This window comes from Coenobita brevimanus, chromosome 22 (assembly GCF_032717465.1).
Source record: "Coenobita brevimanus isolate Jiangsu-jjx chromosome 22, ASM3271746v2, whole genome shotgun sequence".
In the NCBI taxonomy this organism is placed as follows: Eukaryota; Metazoa; Arthropoda; class Malacostraca; order Decapoda; family Coenobitidae; genus Coenobita; species Coenobita brevimanus.
The window spans coordinates 24,099,140-24,109,116 of NC_136975.1; positions in this window are offsets into that span (position 1 = coordinate 24,099,140).

Genomic DNA, 9,977 nt, shown 5'->3' on the forward strand with positions numbered 1-9,977 from the left:
ATGGTGGAAAGGGTGAAGGGGACGTCTACTACGCCGCAGTAATTCATAAGTGAAGCGCGTTCACGAATAAATCGCCGACAGCGCAGGATGATATGACTGATAGATAACACCGCATTACAGATGTCACAGTGCGGTGGGAAGCGTCTTTCCATATATGGTTTTATGTGGGTTAAAACGGTGGCATTCAGCCGTAGCCGTGCCAACACTTTCTTCTAGGCGACTGGGACGGTTGGCAGTGTCCCAGTCGCCCAGGTACGGCTTACAAGTTGGAATATTTAGTCTGGTCCACTGACCTTGCCACAGAAGATTTATTGATTTCTTTCCGAGAGATAGACTCGACCGTAGATCACGAGGAACGTCCCAAGTCTCCTCGAGCTCCACAGCCGACTTTGCAAGCAAGTCAGCCTGCTCATTGCCGTAGATACGACAATGACCAGGCACCCAGATCAGCGTGAATGACTTGTTGCATGAATGCAACTTATTAACGATGCGGCCCTGGATCTCATGAGAGTCCGTAGTGCAAGATGCAATTGCCTGAAGGGCTGATTTTGAATCTGAAAATATGACAAATGAGTCATGTCTAGAATTGAGAGCATAGTCTATGGCTTTGTCAATAGCAAAAAGTTCTGAAGTAAACACAGATGTATGAGTCGGCAACCGATACCTGAGGGCACATTCAGTCGACCACACACTTGCACCCATACATTCACTCGACTTGGAGCCGTCGGTGTACAATTGATGGGACCCCAAGTGACGAACAATGATGTTACGAAACAAGTGGTGGACCTCCGCCTCCGGCGCCTTGGCCTTTGGTGCTGGGAACCATGTAACATCGACTGTAAAGCCGGGTGGCTCCCAAGGCGCTATATTTTTAAGCACCAACTTGTCACAGTCACTGGGGTCCACATCAAGCTCCTGAGTCAGTAAGTGGAGGCGAGCGGCAAGTGGCCGACGCACCCCCCGCAGGTGGTGGTGGTATTGACGCAGGGGGGTACAGGCCACATTGCCGATATTACTTTTTCTTAATGTCCTTATGCCGTAGGACAAGGCCAGGTGGTCACGGCGAATACGAAGGGGAGGCACATTCGCCTCCACTTCCATACGAGCCACACGGGTACACCGTACAGCTCCAAGACACATTCGCAAGCATTTATTCTGTAACACATCCAATCCTTTCAGCGTGGCATCAGATGCCGAGCCATACACCTGTGCACCATAGTCTAGCTTTGATCGAATAAGGGACTTATACACCATTAATAAAGATTTTCTGTCGGCACCCCAGGTAGTACCCGCTAGGTACTTGAGGACATTTAACGGTTTATCACAACGAGCAAGCAAAGTATTAACGTGAAGTTTAAAATTCATTCTACGATCAAAATGTATTCCTAAAAATTTTACAGAATTTTGAAAAGGTACCGCCTGATTATCCAAAGTTAAGCACAAATTAGGTACGTTACGATTAGTGAAAACTATAGCGGCACACTTACGTACGGAAAACTTAAATCCCCACTGCAAGGCCCATTGGTGGACGGAGTCAAGGGCTGCTTGAATCCGCCCAGCCGAAAATTGTGCATTACGGGAAGAGTGCCATATTGCACAATCGTCAGCGTAGAGTGAGTATTTAAGATTCCTCGGGATGGGAGCTGATGACAGAATATCATTGATCATAATACTAAATAAAGTAGGACTAAGCACACTTCCCTGTGGCACCCCGTTTTCCTGGATAAATATATCTGATGTTACGTTACGGGGCAATTTGACAGAGAAAGTTCTGTCCCTTAAGAAATTTGAAATAAAAACAGGCAAATTTCCTCTTAAACCATAAGCATAGAGCTTCATTAATATACCGTGTCGCCATGTCATGTCATAGGCTTTATGGATGTCCAAGAACACCCCTATCATGAATTCTTTATTGGCAAATGCCTCTGCAATACAATGCTCCAAATTCATTAAATGATCTAGTGAACTTCTGTATTTACGGAAGCCACATTGTTGATCATTTAACAAATTCTTCGACTCTAAAACAAAAAGAAGCCTATTGTTAACCATTCGTTCCATGACCTTACATAGACAAGAAGTCAACACAATAGGACGAAATGAAGTGGGATTCATAAGACGACCAGCCTCTTTGGGTATCGGTATGACGTGCGCAAAGTGCCATGAGTTTGGGAATGCTCGAGACGCCCAAATCTCATTGTACAATGCTAACATCTTAATCAGGTTGTCCTGATTAAGATGCTGGATCATACCGTACGTGATGGTGTCTGGTCCAGGGCTGGTGTCTTTACAGGATTTAAGGGCAAGGAGCAGTTCATCTAGCGTAAACTCTTGGTTGTACGGGGAGTTTACGTCTTCTGTGGCAAAGTCTAATATCTGTAGCTCAGCCGTGCGTTTATGATGTTGGAAACGCGGGTCATAATTGGCTGAGCTACTTACATGAGAAAAACTCCTGGCGAGGATGTTAGCAACGTCCACGGGCTCGTCATAGATGTTATTATTTACTTGCAAGGTGGTAATGGGGAAATATGGGCCTTTATTATTTAATATTCTTATGGTGGACCAGACTTTACGTAATGGTGTTGTACGAGTCACCGTGGACACAAAGGACCGCCAGGAGTCACGTTTGGCCCTTCTTATTATTCTCCTTGCCTCAGCCCGTGCCTGTTTGTATGCAATAAAATTTTCCTCAGTGGGCTGACTATCAAAAATCCTGTATCTCCTATTGCGTTTTCTTAATGCTTGTCGGCAATCCGGCGTCCACCAATGTGCTCTATGCTTCGCATGAACTGTAGAAGTCTTGGGAATAGCAGCCTCAGCTGCGTGTAATATGGAAGTAGTTATATTTTCGACCTTAACATCTATGGTCTCCCCAGATATATCTAAATTGGCGATCCTTGAGAAGGGATCCCCAATCTGCTTTCTTATAGTTAAATTTTGGAGGTGGAGGGTCCGAAATGATGTCGCGTGTATAAGAAAGACAGATGGGTAAATGATCACTTCCCAAGGAGTCGTCGTAAGGGTCCCATGAGAGATCTTGATGTATACCAGGGGAGGCCAAAGATAAGTCAATGGCCGAAAAGTTACCAGTACGATCATCTACACGAGTCGCTCTACCATCGTTCAGAAGACAGAGGTTGGACTGTAGTATTAGGTCGGCTACTTGCTCCCCACGACCATCAATCCTCAAGCTACCCCATTGATCGTGATGGGCGTTAAAATCGCCCAACACTAACTTATTTCCAGGCAGATGTTCCACTAGTGAATTTAAAGCATCACTATCAATGGGGCCATGTGGAGGACAGTACAGAGAGCAAATAGACAGATACGTGTTATTAAATTTTACTCTGCACGCGACAGCTTCCAGAGTAGAATTTAGAATCACTTCCGTTTGTGGGTGTGATTTGTGTGTGTAAATGGCAACTCCGTGACCTTCATATTTTCTATACGAGTGGTAGTGTTTGAACTGTGGAGGATCAGGATGATCCTCCAGGCGCGTCTCCTGTAAACAAACAACGTCTGGCCTGTGTATAGAAAGCAAGATTGCTATATTTTGTAACTTATTCCCAATACCTCTACAATTCCACTGTAATAGGGTGAATGCGGCGGTTTTAGATTTTCGTTGGGGGCCAGTGTGCTTCGTCTTTTTTTGTCGCCCGCCAGAAGGCGAGCGACTACCGGGGGACCTATCCCGGTGCTTGTTCATGGAAACCTCCATATTATCGTCAATTAAGAGGTTCCCAGACTCCCCCGAGGAAGAGCTAACCTTCCTCTCCCTCGCTGGAGTGGGAACTGGAAGAACGTGAGGACAGAGACTGTTTTGTGAGGGTGGTCAGATTAATCTTATCAGACTTGTCGGGCTTCGATTTTTGCCGCACCGACTGCGAAGGAGCAGCGGCAGCCTGAGAGTAAGAAGTGGCAACGGGGATGTCTGTAAGAGAGTTGGAACATACAAGGGGTTGAGACTCAGAGGTAGTGCGCGTGGCATGAGGAGCGAAGGTAAGGTCAGCCTGTGTCTCCACGTGCCCATCACGGGACGGGACACAACCGCCAATGCATAGGAGACATTAGGCTTGGGAGTTGCGTGCAACTCCTTCACCTTCTTCCTTGCATCGTATAAGGAAATGCCCTCAGTCACTTTCACTGTGCAAACCTCTTTCTCCTCCTTCCACTTGGGACAAACCCTCGAGGAAGTGGAGTGAGCATCCTTGGAGTGAAAGCAACACTCAGTCTCGGATGTACAGTTGTCAGCAGAGTGACCTACAGCCGCACACTTGCCACACACGATGTTGGAAGCCCGACAAGCCTTTTCATGATGTCCATAGAGCTGACATTTTGAACAACGAAGTGGATTCGGGATGTACGGTCTTACATTTACAATTTCATATCCTACTTTTACATTTGTAGGTAGCAAAACTTTGCCAAATGTGAGGATATCTGTGGCTGTTTTCGTCCTTACACCTTCCTGATAACGAGTGATGAATTTGGCATCAATTACATCCTGATGAGCAAGTTCCTGTATGATGTCCTCCTCTTCCATGGCCATGAGATCCCTGCAAGTGATAACTCCCTTGCAGGAATTCATGGATGTTGGGATCTTGGCCTCGATATCATGACAGTGAAACTTACGCAGCTTTAGCAAGTCTTTCACCTGAGCAGAATTTGAATGTCTTTACTAGGAGGTCTCCATTTCCAAGTTTTTTAACTTGTTCCACCTCTCCTGCACAGTGGTCAATCACCTTCTTGACAATGAAGGGATTGAGTCTGGACAGGGGAGTAGAACCTAGCGCATGAAGAGTTACAAACTCGCGTTATTTACATTAATGTCAAGGCGGGAACGAGTCTGGCGTCCGTCAGTCTGGGGGTAGTCAGTCCGTGAACAGTAGGAGTGTCGTCAGGACTACCTCCCCCCTGAAGGGGAGGAGGCAGCAGTGGGGTCCATCATAGTTACCACTTCCCCCTTCACGGGGAAGTGGGAAGAAAGAGAAAAACAGCCAAGGGATAAATTGCCGGGGGAACACACACCTAGTCTGAGATTACCCTCTCAAACCACTCTCAGGAGGACGCGCCCGTGTATAACTCACACCCCAGAGCGATCAGTGGGGTACACTCCAGAAGTTAGAAAGCAAAGGCAAACTCAGGAAACAGATATAGACACATAATATATCTACTAAAGGGCTGGGAGGAGAATTAGTACTAGCTAACCTAACTTTATTGAAAAACGCCCTAGTGGCGGAGGAAACAAAGCTAAAGCCGGCGAGGCAACCCTGCAGCTAGAGGAGAGCCAGAGAAACACGTCTGCACACTCCACGACCATGCATCAAAGTCCTCGCTAACTCAGGAAGTCCCAGCCCGGCTTATATTAACTCAGGAAAGCAAGAAGGGTAACTCAATGAAGCCGGAGGGCAGAACAGAAACTCAAGGTTGAAACCGTGAGCAAATACAGGAAGGTGGTTCGAAACAGCTCTTAAACTATCGACACACCTGGGCCAGACTGTTTCCTACGAACTGATATTTATAAACTCTTTTCACAGAATGCTAAGCATGGTACTAACGAATGAATATTAAAGATTCTGAATATTACATATGAATATAAGCAATGTATATCTGCCACATGTAACACGCCCACACCTAAGAAAGAATTATCCCGATGGAAAATTCGTTCTCAAGAGCGTGACAGGCAATCGGCAATCACGTTATGAACCCCCTTGATATGCTCTATGTTCAAGTTATACTCTTGCAGAAAGAGGCTCCAGCGTGTTAGCCTCTGATTTTTACCTTTTAACTGGTTTAGAAACTTAGGGGGTGATGATCGGTGTAAACAGTGACTGCCGGCCCAAAAGCAGGAATATAAACAGAAAAATTCTGCAGGGCAAGGATCAGGGCAAGTAGTTCCTTTTCGACAACTGAATAATTGCATTGAGCCTTAGAGAACTTTTTACTGAAATAACAGACAGGATGTTCTATGCCCAGATCATCGTCCTGTATAAGTACAGCTTCTGCTCCTACATTGCTGGCATCAACGGCCAGTTTGAAAGGCCTTGAAAAATTAGGAGCAAGCATCACAGGGTGACAACACAAAATTCCCTTTACAGAATTACAAGCACTTTTACAATCCTCAGTCCAACAGAATTTCTTCTCTTTCTTTAACAAATCTGTCAGAGGGGCCACAACACTTGAAAAGTTCTTAATAAACCGTCGGTAATATCCAACAGTGCCCAAGAACCTTCGAAGCTCACGCCTGGTTTTCGGTGCTGCAAAGTTCTTAATTGCCTCCACCTTTGAAGAAGGGGGACAAACACGACCGTGACCAACCATGTAGCCAAGGTATTGAACTTGAGCCTGAACAAATTCACATTTCTTTAAGTTAGCTACAAGGCGAGCTTCTGAGAGCCTTGAAAGTAACATTTTTTATTGTTTTAGGTGATCTTCCCAAGTATCACTGAACACTACTACATCATCCAAGTACAGCACACAGTTTGGAAGACCAGTAACAACTCTGTTCATAAGTCTCTGAAAGGTAGCGGGGGCATTTTTCATCCCATAAGGCATCACATTACAACAATAAGTTTGACCATCTGCCACAAAACACGAAACTTCTTTTGCTCGCTCCGTCAAGGGAACTTGCCAGAAACCCTTCTCAAAATCCAGCTTAGTAATGTAGTGGGATGAACCAATGCAGTCAACACAATCTTCCAGTCGAGGCAGGGGATAGGTATCAGTCCTAGTCAGGGCACCGACTCTGCGGTAGTTGATGCAAAATCTCGCTGTCCCGTCAGGCTTGGGCTGCAGTGTCACAGGGGAGCTCCACGGGCTCACACACGGGGAGACAAGACCATTGTCCAGCATGTACTTCAGCTCCTAGCGGAGGACCCCTAAGTGCTTGGGGCAGACACGATAAGGTGGCAGCTTAACGGGGAGTGTGTCACCCACGTCAACATCATGCTCAATCCAGGTAGTCCGTCCAGGGGAGCTACCAAATACATCCTTAAATGAAGAAAGAAGTGTTAAAAATTGTGACTGATCGTGTGGCAAATGTGAAACCTTTTCAGCAAGGGAAAAGCCGGCCTCAGCATTGCTTTGCCAGGCACTTGCAGTATCGAAGTCAAAGTCCTCCTCATTCTGTTCCTGGGTTACCAAACCGCCGGGAACCTCCTCAATCTGTTCAAGTGAGACTAGATGCACAGGTACAGGGGCATCTGGAGTACGGTAATAAGGTTTCAGCATGTTAACATGGCAAAGTTGATGTTTCTTACGTCTGTCTGGTGTCTGCACTAAGTAATCAGTACTACCCACTTTACGCACCACTGGATAAGGGCCACAAAACTTAGCAGCAAGAGGCTGTCCTTGAAGAGGCAATAGCACTAACACTTCATCACCAACATTAAATTCTCGCAAACTAGCTTTCTTATCATACCACCTCTTCATACTGGTTTGGGCCTGTTTCAAGTTCTCTCTAGCCACTTGTAACCATTTAGAGATCCTGTTCTTGAAGTCACTAACAAACTCAAGTACATTATGGCTCATGGTGGAATCACTAGACCAAGCCTCTTTAATGATGGACAATGGGCCTCTTACCTTGTGGGCAAATACTAGCTCATTTGGGGAGAAACCCAAACTCTCTTGAGGAACCTTACGGGTCGCAAACAGGAGGAATGGCACTCCTCTATCCCAGTCCTTTGAGTGTTCCATGCAATACTTCCGAAGCATCGTCTTAAGGGTCTGGTGGTATCTCTCTAGGGCACCCTGGCTCTCAGGATGGTATGCACTGCTCTTCACATGCACAATACCAAGTTGGGCCATCGACTGCTGGAAGGCATTTGAAAGAAAATTAGACCCTCTATCAGACTGAATCTCCCTCGGCAACCCAAACTTAGTGAAGTAATCAAGCAATGCCCGAACAACTGTTCTAGCCCTCGGGGAACGAACAGGGATAGCCTCAGGGTATCTAGTGGAAGAGTCAATTATAGTTAGTAGGTACTTATTACCAGAGGCTGTAGGAGCCATGGGTCCCACCATATCAACTATAATACGAGTAAATGGAGGGTCAAAGGCAGGAATGGAAATGAGAGGCGACTTAGCTATGGGTTGATTAGGCTTCCCCACCATTTGGCAAGTATGGCAGCATCGCACAAACTGGGCCACATCTGCTGCCATATGCGGCCAGTAGAACTCTGCACGCAGCCGCTCTAGTGTCTTCCTAACACCCATGTGGCCTGAAAACGGAGTACAGTGAGCCAACTCCAATAGCTCCTTCCTACAAGCACTGGGCACAACAATCTGATGACAATCCCACATTCCATCATCAACATCAACATACGGGGGACGCCATCGCCTCCACAATACTCCATCCTTCACATAAAAGCAACCGCCTTTTTCAATATCGCAATCCTCCACTGCAACTAACCTCAGCTTCTGGATCTCTGGATCACCTGCCTGCATCTCCTTCAATCTCTCAACACTCACCTAATCGACAGGAACAGGAGAAGTATCATCTGGTAAATTCATGAACGTATCTTCCAAGGAATAGGAATCGTTGGAGTCTTTCTCATTGGTGTCTTTGGGCGCCATCTCTGAGCTAGTTTCCACTATGGCCGAAGGATCACCAGACTCCCCTTCACTAAGTGACATGTCTCTGCTCTGCTCTGTCCGTGCCATAGATCTGGTCACAGCGCATGCTGGAAATACATCTACATCATCTTTATTAAACTGTGGGGGACCATCAGGCACAGGTATCTCAGACAGTACAGGGGCAATACACTTGTTCTCACCTGCCAAGTCATTTCCCAGTAGCAGGTCAACACCTTCAAGAGGAAGAGAGTCAACTAGTCCAAGGCGTGCTTGTCCCTCAAACAGGTTACATTTCAAGTCACCAGTGACTACAGGGATTACCTTCGCGCCAGTAACTCCTTGAATCATCACAAACTCTTTAGTTGGGACTTTAGTTTCAGGGCTTACCCACAACGAAAGTGAAGCTCCAGTGTCACGCAGAATCTTCACAGGAAATTCTGCTCCGTTCAACAATACCATGCCAGAAAACAAATATGGAGCAAAAGAAGAAGCAGGGGCAGAACTGCTAACTGCCGCCTGGAAAATGTCTCCAGAAATTGAAGTGGCATCAGGAACGGGTGAGGGCATACCACCTCCCGCCTGCAATTCGACAGCGGGCTCCATATCCCCAATCGCTGAAACAACAGGTTCAGAGGGGGAGGAAACAGAAGACTCTCCAGCCACCTTTTGGCCTGAAGGGCAAACTGGAGTCACCATTGGTCCACCTCGAACAAGGTTGACGGGCTTAGACGGAACATTCTTCTTGAAACACTTTTCAACTCTGTGACCTGGACGCTTGCAATAAGTACAAAAGTGATAAGGGCGCCTGAAAGAACCAGAGGAGATATTAGAGGGCACAGAAGAGGGATTAGGTTTGGAATTAACAGCTAGGTCTGGCTTACCCGAGTGTTGGTTACTCTGCTGTGGGGTATACTTCTTAGAGGAGAAATTCCTAGAGAATTCCTTAGGTTTATTCCCATATTTATGCAAGACATAATCATCAATAATGACAGCAGCTTCAGACACTGTATTAATTTGCTTGTCTGATAAATGAATCCTTAATTCACTGTCTAATTTATCCATGAAATTCTCAAGGATTACAATATCCCTTAACCTAGTACAGCTTGGGTTATTGCAATCTGCCACGTTTTCACTTCTAATCCACATTTGGAAACTGTCAGTCACATGCCTAGCAAACTCTAAGTAAGACTCCTGGGGGCGTTTCTTAGCATTCCTAAACCGCTGACGGTATGCCTCAGGTCTTAATTCATAAGCACGTAAAACTGAGCTCTTCAAAACTTCATAATCTGAGCATTCTTGAAAACTTAAGCTGTCAAACACTCTGAGGGCCTTGCCTTTAAGCACAGTATGAACTAGGGTAGGCCATCGGTCTTTAGGCCATTTATTTCCAGCAGCAATTTTTTCAAAAC